The 13,233-nt window shown below is 39.6% G+C and overlaps 1 protein-coding gene across 1 annotated transcript in view; it reads right to left on the bottom strand.

The window, feature by feature from the left end:
• GATM (glycine amidinotransferase) overlaps positions 1–13,233 on the bottom strand; it is a 30,085-nt gene that overhangs the window by 14,528 nt on the left and 2,324 nt on the right. The window lies entirely within an intron of this gene.

Below are 13,233 nucleotides of genomic sequence, written 5' to 3'. Positions count from 1 at the left end.
GGGCCCCCGAGCCGGGCCCCGGGAGGCGCGGCCCAGCGCGGTGAGGCAATCTCCGAAGCTGCCCGACGGCTTCTTTCAACGCACCTGGATTTCGTTTCCACGGGTGGCTCTTTGGCAGCAATGTGACTTCGAAGATTTCCAGTCGGGTTTAAAATTCTCCTCTAAAAAAGTCTACCGCAGTGCACCATTCAGTTAATTTTAGTTATCAAATACACGTGTTCTTCATTAAACCTGCACTAGGCAAAAGAAATTCAATTTTGCCAAAAATGTCAATAATTCCTGTCTTTAGAATTCAGATTTTTAGACTACAGCCTAAAGATTTTGTGATTCACCTAAAAATACTTTAATTCTTCAATTACTGAAGGGGCATTTCAAGAATTTCCCAAACACTTAATTTCAAATTCTGGCTTCTCAAAATGCATATTGTGATATGATGAAAAGTCACGTTAAAATGAAAACCTAAACCAGTTAGCTCCTAGTAGACCTATACTTATTTTCCCCTGCAAAATCTCTCCATGATAAAATCAACAGAAGTATCTTCAAAAATAACTTCTACCACAACAGGACTGCATTCTACAATGAGAAATGCGTTTGCTACCAGCCCTACTCGCACTTAATGTATCCCCCTTAGCCTGATACGTTATTCTGCATTCTCTCAATTTTGCATACAACTTCACTTTTAAATCATTTGATCTTGTCTTACAAAAGCAAAAAGCAGGTATAGCAAAAATTAGCTTTGCCTGAGTCACTTTGTTTAAAGTTGTAAACCTCTGAATGTCTCTCTCAACCTTATGATTTTTGGTTCTGCCTTTATCACCCATGCAGCACCCAGCATTTCTTCAGCCCTGCTCAGTACTCCTTCGGGCTATGCTTCGTTACCCAGAGCTAGTACAGCGGGGCACAGCTGTGAACAGACGTGGCATTTAACATTATGTTTATATGTAAGATCACGGGTAGTGCTAGTAAATTCAGCAGACGTGTCTATAGCAGGAAAAAGGTAAACATCACTAATATTAATGTATATTAAAACATAAGTGATTATCTTAGAATATGGCAGATCAGCGTCAGTTTAACAACGCCCTAGATACACAAGTAAGCAAGTTTTATTCTACTGGGTAATTAATCATTCAGCAGTTTGCCCTTTTGGCACAGGTAAACACTACACCTTCCCAAAAGAAACAAGAGAGTGCGAGTTCTCCATGAATTACACACTTCTCAGAGCAAAGTTAATTATTTTAGTTGGTATGATATCAAGCATGCTTTGCCCTGTTCCTTATGACTGCAGAACTTCTTCGTAACTCACTCATCTTAGCTTGTTAGGACTAACTTGTAACACAATCACCTCAAACACTATCCTTGTATCGAAAAGAATACAAGGATATTCTTTTTAGTTTCAAAAAGGAATTTTCTCGATGCTACTTAATTCCTAGTTACCAATTTTTGTCATCTATTTAATTAAAAAAACCCCTAGGTTTATGCTAGTTCTGCTCAAATGCTTGTTATTGGATTCAGTTGATTTTGCTAAGGTCACTCTACTCACATTGACCTTCTAAAAAAATTAATGATTGGCTTGTGGCTAAATCCAAAGGTCTCGCTTCTTTTTCTGTCCTTCTTGACTTATCAGCTAGTTTTGGACCTTTGGATCATCTTTATCAACTCAGTTTACATAGTTTTTCTGACTCTGCACTATACTTCTTTTTCTACTTAGTACTTACGGTTTGATGCTTTAGAGGGTCCCTAAAATTGTCCTCACCATCATTACAATGAGCTTTGTGCTGAATGCTCTACCATTTATTTATTTTCGTGCTGGACTGCATTTTTTCTGCTCACATTTTTTTCAGTGAAAACTTTCTTTTCCATATCTCAAAGACCTTCTTAGGTGTAGTTCCTCCTGGACATAAGCCAATCTTCATTTAAGTACAATCAAAGCAGAAATTCTTTCCTTTTCCTAACTGCTACATTTATGGTCTGACCTTGAAACCTTTGCTCATGGTAAATTGCATTTTCCTTCCAGCCTTCATCAAGTACCAGTCATTTGACCCCCAGATTGCCCTCACGTGGGCCTTGATACCTGCAATGCTATCAATGCACTAACCATCTAAAATGCACTCCAGTGGTATCCCTACATTTCTTCCATCACTTGACCATCTTCTGGGTCCCTTGTAAAAAAAGTTCATTCGTTCAAATACAAGAAAGTTACTTAAACATGTGGTTGACTACACAGGTGCTGAGCTCTTTGAATCAAATAATGTTATTATAAAGATCACATCATTAATGTTATCACACACAATTGTTACAATTACTGTAACACCTTGAAAGCTCGCTACCCAAAAGCTTGCCAATTATTTTCAAAATTATGTGCTGATCTAGTAAAGACATTTTCTTCCTCTGCAAACCTTACCTCAGTAAGTAATTTTAACTTGAAACAAGAACAAGAGCTTCACATTTCTTTTGCTAAGATCCAGCCTATAAAGATTAACTAGCAAGTTGGGTTTTGGTTTTTTTAATGGGGCTCTATGCATTTTTTGTCATATTCTATCCATCATTTTTGAATGACATAAGGTGCCTTGCAGGCTTATATAAAACCATCTCATTCTGGTAACTAGGTAATCCACTTAAAGCAATGTGGTTCCAGTTAAAGAACAACGTTCTGGCCCAACAGCATTAGAGAACAAGATATTAAGTCGTAAAATTCCAGTTTAAAACCACAGAATTAGAAAAAGCAACAGGAGACATGCAGTAGAGAGAAATTATTCTTGGCAACAAGACCAGTGTTAGTGAAGTTCAAAGTATAAGCTCAGCTATGTTTTAGGACCAGTATCTGGTCTCAGTCTCATGTATCTTTTTCTCTAACAAATATCTATTAGAGAAACAGAAGTCACAAAGGATTATACCACTGTTTAAATGCAAGTTTCTATCTGTCCAGGACTTGAGGTCCTGCCTTTCAGAGCAGACACTGCGGTTTAGATTTGTAATGCGGTAAAGCAACATGCCCGAAGCACCCGAGGGACATGATGTTTAAGGTTAAGGAACAGCTTACCCTTTCTTATCAGTATTACTGATTAAAGCAATTTAGTATAAAATATCCAGTGTGAGCTGGTCTTAACATTCACAGATATTCAACAGTTTTTACTTATCCCTACTTTTACTTTACTTACAGAAACTTACTCTGTTCAACAAACAATTGTGAGAGACTTCAGTTCCTTCTAGTGCCTTGTCAAGAATACTGCTTGCTGAATTCCAGCAGTCTACACCCAAAAGAACATAATTTGGCACAGCAAATCTTATCTGTTAGCTATCAGGAACAACATAGAAGAATCCAGTATGCTTCTTAGAAAGCAAGTTTCAAACTTCCTGAAGTTCAGAAGCCTGGACTGTTCCAGTTGGGAAGAATAAATGCACCTCAAAATATTAAAATTACATACTTTTTTTTTCCTTTAAGCCCATAATTTTGTTGTCAACTCTGAACTCTAAAACCAATCAAAATATTTTGTCACACATAATTAAAACAATTTAACATATTTTACTTTATCTTATGACCTATAGTAAGAGCTGAAAATCAATGTACTATTTTCAACATCCTTTGAAAGGTATTTCAATTTTAATTAAATAATATAAAATCTTGCTTTATTATTCTTCACACTCAAAAGAAAGATATAGTTAGATTTAATCCCTTATCCAACCAAACAAGCTACATATGTAAAATGGCAGGAAGTTCTTTCCCCAAAATCCCAGCTTCACTGAACCTGATTTAATCTGTAAACTTGACAGGCTCTACATGGCTTCTGCCTATATTTATAGTTATTGAAGGAAAAACCCCAAAGCTTTCACCAAATGCCAATTCTGGGTACTTTTTTGAAGATTTTCTATTCCTCCTTGTCAGGACATCTTCACTGTGTGACATGCTGAAGTGCCAAACTCTCCATCAGACTGAACACAATCTGCTACAATAGAGTTTTGACTATAGAATGAAATACTCCTATGAGTACAAGAACTGATTTCCTCTCTTTTTGTGCAATTCATACGGTAAATGATAAATCATAATCATAAATTGGACGGTATTTACCATAATCAGAGATCAGAATTTATAAGGAATGTCCATTATGCAGATACACTGTTATCTCATAGCTCTGCACCCTCTCTGCTAGTTGGGGTCTTTTTATTCCTCTCCAGCTAGCTATTGCCACAAAACTTGTAGGAACTTAATACCATTGAGACCTATGACCTTTCCCCAGATTTGTCTGGAAGTAGCCAACACGTTCAAGTTACAGGGAGAGGAAGGAGAGAACAGACACAGACATACACACATACACAACCCGCGGTCATGTAACCTTATGTGCTTAGGAAGCAAGACTAACACCTTCTTTGTCTTTAAGAAATGAAAAGATGAAAAAAAGTCTCCTGTTTGAAAGCAGATAACTTAAGTAGATGTTTTCTATATGAACCTATAGATCAAAATTTTGTAAGGTTGTTAGCACACGGTTATGATTCAATTCTTAGTGTATTATTTTATTTATGCAAACGTTCTTCATATCTTTCTGTTAAAGTGTCTTTAAAATTTCATTGCAAAATGCAATCAAATCACATATACAATCAAAATGCATTTCAACACATGTAATTGAAAAGAACATATCAATATTAATATGTATTGCACTAAATTTCAAGCATGTCTGATAATTTAGGAAATAATTGAACTCCTTTTTTTCGGAACCAGGTAGCTGGAATATTAGAAGGATGTAGAGAAACAGTTATGTATCCCCACCCAAAACAAGGCTCAGTAACTGAGCAAAGGAAACAGTACAGGTAGTAGAGGTGCATGCTTGTGAAGGGCAGAACACTGGCAGCGAGGAGATAGAAGTTGTAATTGGAATAGTAAACACAATGACAGAGCTCTGATGAGATAATCCTAAAAGTAGTCCAAAAAAATGTTTGGAACTTTGAGCAAATAAAGTAGTCCTTGTTGACTTGATCCACCTGATTTCAGGAAGATAGGACTTTCCACTGTCCTTCTGGCTACTCACAAATCACATTACATCATAGAAATGACTGACTTAATAATGAATTTCTTTTTCTATCAGAGCTTGCAGAAATCCATATTCTGACTAGCTACACTGTATTTGCACGTAAACATGAGTACTGACATACATATAAATATCCGTTTTAATTTTAGATGTCATGTTTCTATTCTAGAAAGGTGACAGAGCTGAAGAAAGTTCTATGAAGGCAAAGGATTTGGTGATCATAATCCATGACATTTTACACTCTGTCATTTCCAGAAGCAGTGCAGTGCTGACTACTGAAAAACGCAGGAGGTTCATGCAGCACAAGGCACATCACTTGGTGGGATAGATTTCATTCCGACTAGTATTTCCATGTACACAGTAACATGATCTGCCAACATTTTCTAGGGTCAGTACTGTGACAATACTTTCTGTCAGGGCTGCCAAGTGAATTTCATGGCTATAGGACATTTGAAATCTCTTGAATCTCAAATATATGGTCTTGTGACATAGCCTGTTGTACATTAGCATTTGAAATTTGAAAACTGCTTCACACCTTTCTTGAAGAATATTTATAGAAATTATTAATATAACTTTGCTGTGCCCCTTAAATAACAACTGCATCCAGTCGTCTTCTCACTCCCACTGGAGTTAAAATTGCAGCCGTATCACATTATACATCTGAACAACAGTTTCAAAAATTCTGGTTCCTTTAACCACTGTCTGAGTGGCAACTGCAAGTAAGCTACTGGCCTCCTAATGTGAGGGGGTTTGCATTATTTTTGTGGCAATACTTAGCATTTGTTCCACTTGTTTTCTTTCTTGGAATAGTCAGGAAGCTTTGGCTCTCCAATAACCCTTCCATCCCAAGCTTCCAGGAGAGGACAGCCGAATGTACCAAAGTTATTAGACCTCTATTTACTTCAAGGAGTAACAGCTTTCCTCTGTTTCTCCTTTCTACACTGAACCACAGAATGCCTTGAAGAGACTCCCTGACAAGAGGAATAAGCACAGAACCTCAGTCACTCTGTGCAGTTTCTTGAGCTTTTGAATATTCCCTTTGATAGACAAGCAATTACTCAGCTACTATTTTCTAGCATATGCATGCAGTTTATTCCTGTGAAAGAGGCTGGAGTACCCTTAGACTAAACTAGATGGCAGATCTTGCCTGTTCAGTTTGCTACTGCTCAGTAAATAAGGCTGTGAGAATAAAGCCTCTTTTTTTTGCCCCTCCCTTTTTCTAAGAAAACACAGTTTTTTGATAAGCACATTCCATCACTTGATGTTCTTGTTGGCAGCATCTATAAATGTTGCTCATACTGTAATGCCTCTGAAAAGTTTCCTGAGTATAAGCTTGCCTTGATGGTAGGATAGTAATGAATTACACAAGTAGGGTTTGAACTGAGTGTCTCCTTCAGAGGATTTAATGATTTCATTGCAAGTTTTTATGCTGAATCTGATTCAAGCCTAAAGTTAGTGGTTAAAAAACAAGACTGGATTTGGACATGTGGATGCCCTTTACTCTTCCATCACAACTGAAAAAAAAAAAGGCAAAGTTAAAATTTGGTGGAAAGGAGTAATTTTAAATTTTCTTGCATTCAAGGCTCAGCTAAGCTTTCTGCTTAATCCTTACCCTTTCATCTCCCGTTGGCCACTTCAGTTCTTGACAGATAACAAGCCCTCAGCAGAGAGAGAGAGCAAGTAGCTTGCTTGCAATGACTGGGATACCTGTACTAACCTAACTCTGAACTACTGCCTGCAGACATAGCTCTGGAGTTTGGCTGTGTATCTGTTATGAACTAACAGAATTAAAAATCTATTTATGGGATGGAAACATTTTCTCAACTCCATGAAAGAGAATTGAGCAAGGTTCCCTTTGGAGTTTCTGTATTAGGAGATGAGATAATTCCTGAGCTTTGACAGCTCCTATCTCTGATCTTTCAGCACATCTGTTCTGATGAATCCCAACCATGTCCATCCAAGGAAGATGAGGATGGGCTCATGGCCAAGAATCTAGTTACCATCCAACACCAGGAACCTCTCACATGTCGCTATAGAATATTACAATTTTATTCCTAGAATTTCATCCCAGTTGCTTCTAACACCTCTGCACCAGAAAGATGAGTTTGATTCAGACAATTCCTATGATTCTGATTCTATGATTCAGACAGTTTCACCTAGAATTTCTTTAGCCAGTCATAAATTAGTAGAAAGCTAAGCCTAAGCTCACCGCTCAACACAAAGTAGCTTAAGATTTTTAACTTCAATAGCCTAGAAACAAATATGGTATTGTAAGGAGATTTGGTAGGCAATTTTCTAGCAAAACAAGTTCTTAGTTTCAAAATGCCAATTTCTTGAAATGGAAAGGTTTCATTAAGAGGTTTTAGATGCAGTCAGTTTAGGCAGAACAGAGGAAAGGTTCCTTTTCGACTTTCTGCATCAGTTTTCCATGCAGGCTGCTGGGAAGACAGACACTCACAGTCTGCTGTGAGCACTACATGTACGCTACAAGCCTTCTGGCTTTGCAGCAAAATGGTTAGATCTCCAACTAGAATTACTAGAGGCTTTTGAAGACCAGGTCAAGACACCATATACACTTCTAACCAGTGGGTTGAACTACAAAGTCATGCAGGATGGAGTAGCTAAGATCCATAGTTATTAATTGCATACATAGTAATAGTATTGTCATTTCATGCTACCCTACTAACACACCTCTCATCTCCTGTGGAGTGTAGCAGATCTCCTGTATGTCTACACTAATAGATATCTATATGTGCAGCATACAAATCTGGACTATCTATATGGTTTTGTCTAACGAGTCATGGCATGTTTATTGACAACCAGGTTGCACCTTTTTTATCTTTTAAAAGCAATGTCAACATAAAGGAACGTAAAAAAGCTTGTGACAGAGTACAGTGAAGTAAAGGCACCTTGTAACATCTAGTTTTCTTGCTTTTTGGAGGGACCTGGGTAATCCATTAGGCAAAACTGTCTTGGAAATTCCAGGGTCACAGGAATGGTTCATTCACTTTGAAGGAGACTGTTTTGGAGGTTGGTGATTGCAAAGTATTTCAGTGAACAGAGGTGTCAAATAAGCTGCAGATGGGACCAGCAAGTCAGCTCACCTCACTGACCTACTAAAAATCCTGATGCCTAACAAATTTGTAAGCATCATCCCTCAGAAGTGGGGAAAGAACTGGAAAAATACCAATAAATTCCTGATGTTAACACAGTTTAAGTGGTGCCAGAGCATGTATTTCACTGACCTTCATCTCCTAAACCTCTGCCAGACAGGGAGGACAAAAATGGAATGGCTCGAGCTGTGCCATGAGTAGATTAAGTGATTTATCTCTCCATAAACTATGAGGTTCTTACATTTACAAAAAATATTTTATCTGGTTAATAGACACCTTGCAACCCATGCAGAAGTGGGGAGGGAACAGAAGAAGCATTTGAGGTGTAGCATGTAGGGAAGGGACAACAAGCTGTGGCTTATTATCTCCTCATTCTCTCCTTCGCATTGGTCCTCATGTTGGTACTAATATGAGCCCTTGATGAGCCAGTTCTACTCAGTGAGTCAGCAAAGAACTCACCTAGCAAAATACAGTTTTCTGCTGGCTTACTGAGCTGAATTCATCACTGAAGTGTCAGAGAGCACCAGAGCTGGAGCAAGAGAAGCAGCAGAGCTAGGAGACCACATAAGGAGGAGAGGGAAACAGAATCACCCCTTTTGGCAGCACCAATGAATTAGATCAGGTCAGCCTGTCTCATCTGATTGCAACCTTACAGAAACACCATGGTAATACTGCAAATAAACCTTTAACAGCTACTGTAGTAGCTGTGAATTTGAAAAGTGGGACAGAAAGGCATTTGAAACTGGAAACCGAAGATTGTAGACTTCAGTTTAGCAACCCTGAAAAATACCCAGTTGGGGCTTTCAGTGGGAAGGGTTGGGTGAAACAGGTAAGAAGGGAACCAATCCAGCTGACTTGTTACACAGGTTCACTGAAGCCACGAATCATCCACTCTGAATCTCATCTCTCTCTGCCATTCATCAGTAGTTAGGTAAGTGTTGTTTTGTGGTACGATTATTGTCACTTGAGTTAGCTAAAGTGGAGCATGCTGCCTTGTACCACTAGAGTGAGATCTCCCATCAAACCATGAAAAAATAGAAAATGGAAGAGGAAAGAGAGGAGGGTGGCTGCACAGAAAATGCTGCAGCCTGGAGCATCCTATGGTTAGCCAGCATATGGAGTGCTGGGCTTTCCCATGCTCCCTGTCCACATACCTTCCCCTTAACTAACAGTACAGTGGGCTTGAATCCCAATTCTATACAAACTTCCAGTTACTTGTTACCCTCTGCTGACATCTCGTGGACCAAAGCAAGACATCCCTGCCCATTGGCAAACCCTGCAAAGCCTCGTGTCTGAGCCAGCAGAGTGGAAATCTCTTTCCCAAGTCTAAGGAGCTCTAGAGCATCTGACAAGGTTTATCTTTTCTTTATTTTTTCCTTCCTTTCCTGCTCTGTGGATAGTGCAAATGAGCACTGTGGCAGCAAGCCCCCTACAAAGAACTGACAATAGAGGTATGCAGGAAAAAAAACAACAGAAAGTAGAGCACATAAACTGAGAAAAGAGTAGTGAATAAATTTCATTAACTATATTTGCTATTAATAAAACAGATTCTCATGTCTAAATCTGAGTATAAGCAGGTGTTCAGCAATTAGGATTTCATAGCTGAAGTCAAGGGGCAGCTATGCACTACTTGCCACAGTGGCAGGAGCAAGCAAATAATCAGCACCACACAGTCATAGCTTATTGTACCCTGCAAATATTAAGCAACTAACCCTCCCTGTATGCCTGTGCATCATCCACAGGGAATGGAACTAAAGACTCAGCTCAGATTCAAGTTGTGACAGTAAGAAATGGAAAAGTTAGTAAAACTTTGCTAAAAACAGTAATGGATTTTGGATGGTTAATTTTGGAACCTGCATTTCAAAGTACTTAGGCATTCATGATATAAGTTAAATTTACATAAGTTAAGTATGTAAGTTTAAATTATTGCCCCATAATGTAGGAAAAAGTCACTTCCACATAACAAGAAATACAGTGCCTTGTGACCTCTGCAGGCACCCCTGCAGGCAGCTTGAAATTCCATCCATCGCCCATGGAGGATATTGATGCAGAGAAAAGAAAGAGTTCCATGAATGTCAGCTATCAGGGAGCTATAGTAGAAAGGCATCTGTTTTTCAGGTACTTCCACAAATCATTAGGAGACTGAAAGCTGGAAATGAGAAGACTATGGAAATGGAGCACACATGGGAAGTCATAGACTCATTAACTGAGCACCCACTGAAACCCCAGTGAGCAGCTGCGAGCAGCATCTTTCTGCCACGCAGCCAATGAGTGTGCCGGCTCTGAAGGGGTGCTGGGGCAGTGCCAAACACCAGCAAGAGGCCATCCACAGAGCCAGCTCCCATGGGCAGCATCCAGCACAGGACAGCACTGTGGGCCAAGCCCTTGACCACTTTCCAGGACAGGCTCAAGCACTCATGCCTCCTGTAACACTAAACAAGTGTCAATCTGTGATGGGAAGCTCCATCAGCTCTCTCCAAAAAATCTACTTTTAGAGTAGCTAATTGAAAAAAAAAAAAAAAAAAAGGAAGATAAGGCATTAAATAGCATTTACTGAACTATAAAACCTAGCAAACAACTAAGTAAATAAAAAGCACCCCCTGACCCTATTTAAATTGATACTTAGTTCAGCAAAAATACTGAAGCTTACATACTGCAATTTATAGCCAAAGTGACAGCTGTTGGAGCAAAAATATCAACATTCACTATGGCAATTGATAACATCAGTCAAGCACAAAATAACCTGCCTGGATTAGTAATTCCCTCACAAAAATAACTCAAAAACCAGAAAAGCACCAGCCACTTCAGAGTCACTCCACATCGTATGTGACACGTTTCATGGTATATTAACCTCAAACAACATATGAATTAGCAGTTAATTACCTATTAAAACTGCTATGGTAATGAGAAATACTTGAACAAACAAAACTGTATCTAGCAGTGGACTAACACACCTTCACCCCTTGGGATTACTGAAGAAAAACAGATTGTCCCAGTGTGCAGCACAGACTAATTCCTAACAGGGCTTTGCTTTGTGTGGTTACAGAGAACAAAACAAAACTTGGTGCTAAATCAAAAGTACCAGAAGCAACAGTACAGACATAGGTAGCTAGGGCTCGGTAAATGTTAGAGAAAGTAACAGGAACTGCAGAAGTGTAGTTTGTTTCAAAATTGGAGGCTATCCAAATGCCTAGTAATGCTGACATAATTACTGTTTAAACTGTTGAATTCTAGTTGCCATTGCTAGATTAAGCATCGGTAAATATTGCCTCTGAAATTTAACTGTCTCAGCAAGCTAGCTAGCTCATGACTGAAATCTTTGTAGAACTGAAAACCATGAAAATTATGAGAAGCCTGTAATTGGACGACAGTGGGAAAGGTTTCTCCCAAGGAATAGCTGAGAAGAACAATGTATTGTGAGAAAGCTGACCAGCAGACCAAGTATTTGTTCTGTGAAAATTAACAAGTTTTTTAAAAAATTACTCCTGAATAATAAGACAGTCAAAGGTCCTTCAAAATGTCACTGGGGCACACTCATGATCAATTAACTCGAGGCTTTTAGCTCTCTGGGCTGCTGATCACGGTTCCCTACTAAAGTTACAGAATTAACACCACTGCCCATGCGAGAAAGTCAGAGATGTAACTGAAGAAGAAAAGGTTGCATAGGAAAACTCATTTTCAGAAAGCCCATTGCAGGACCACAGTGCAATATTGCTACACGCTCTTCTGAGCAAAAGGCTGGAATTAGTTATGATGGCTCAGCAATGCTTTGGAAAGACTGGCTGCGAACAAGGCTAGTAGGGTGTCCTAATTGTTCGTACTTCTCCCAGGCAGTTCCCATCAGATAAAGAAGCTTTCAAAAATATTCTGTAGCTTTACAGCTGTGAAGTAACTCTTAAAAAAAATACCTGAGGCACCAGTTTGAAACGGTAGCTCTGTTACAGAACTATTAAAAAACTCCAGTTCATCCAAGCGCTAACTCCCAATGATAGCCAAAATTCACCCTAGACATAAAGCAGTTAAATTTCACCTGCGCTAGCTCCCTGAACCAGCTCCTCACTCAGTCCCATGAGTTCTAACACTGGCTGGTGGGGAGGATTATGTGAGCAGGAAAGGCAACACCGGCTGTAGGCCACTTGCAATCCACTGGGTCCAGTTTCAGCTGAAGAAGCTGCCTGGGAGGTCTGACCACAACTAAACTAACTGGACGGCTCTGCTCCCTCCCACCCTGCTTGAATATCCAGCACTTGTGTTGCAGGAGAGCTAGCCACAGCTCACCTAGCAGCAAAGTGAATTTATCTGGCAAGGGAAACAAAGTCTGCAGTAAAAAAAAAAAAAAAATGTTTCCTGGCAGATCAATGACCTGAATCAACTCACCTTGTGGTGAGAAGTTTCAGATTTAACATAGAAGGGGAGCAGAAAACTGTGAAAAAGAGGACAGGAAATTGTCCCCTTGGTGGCACTTAGCAAAATATAAAATTAAAAATAATAAAAAAAGAGAAAGAAGAAGCAGTCCTTATTCACAGTAATGGCTGCTTAAACTTCACCAAGAAAAGCACTGTGTTCTGGTCACTGGGTCCAGTCAGAAGGGTGAAATTCCTGGAGTTTGCTTCAAGGTTGTCTGAGCAACTAATACGTCTCTTAGCCTTGGACAAGAGCAAGACAGAGAGACTGAAACTGTAAATTCCTTTTGTGCATCTAGAATACTAACAAATGTGGGGTTTTTTAGTTTAAAAAAAAATTAAGTCACACCCCAAATTTTCAGTTGGCTCAGCTACTCTTTACCTACTAGACTATTTACCACCAAATGAGCAATAGCACTGGGGCTGCTACAAGAGGAGGGTGGAACATGTTCCCCAGGGCCACTCACCACTTAATCTGCCAGGAAGCCTCATCCTACATTTCTCCTGATGTGAACCTTGACTGGGCTTGGCTGCCTTTGCCACTGGTGACTGCACCTTCAAAAGGGGACGCGCAGATGGCCTGTATCCCGTGCAGGATGCATTTGGCCTCCGAGAGACGCACTGGCCCCGATCGCAACGAACGATGCCAACCTTCCGCCCTGAATCTGCGCGTCCCTTCCACCGCAGCTAGGCCCA

The sequence above is a fragment of the Egretta garzetta genome, unplaced genomic scaffold, assembly GCF_000687185.1.
Source record: "Egretta garzetta isolate BGI_Z169 unplaced genomic scaffold, ASM68718v1 scaffold287, whole genome shotgun sequence".
NCBI classification, from domain to species: domain Eukaryota; kingdom Metazoa; phylum Chordata; class Aves; order Pelecaniformes; family Ardeidae; genus Egretta; species Egretta garzetta.
Note: the sequence above shows the minus strand (reverse complement) of the source record. Positions and strands in the feature narration are given on the sequence as shown.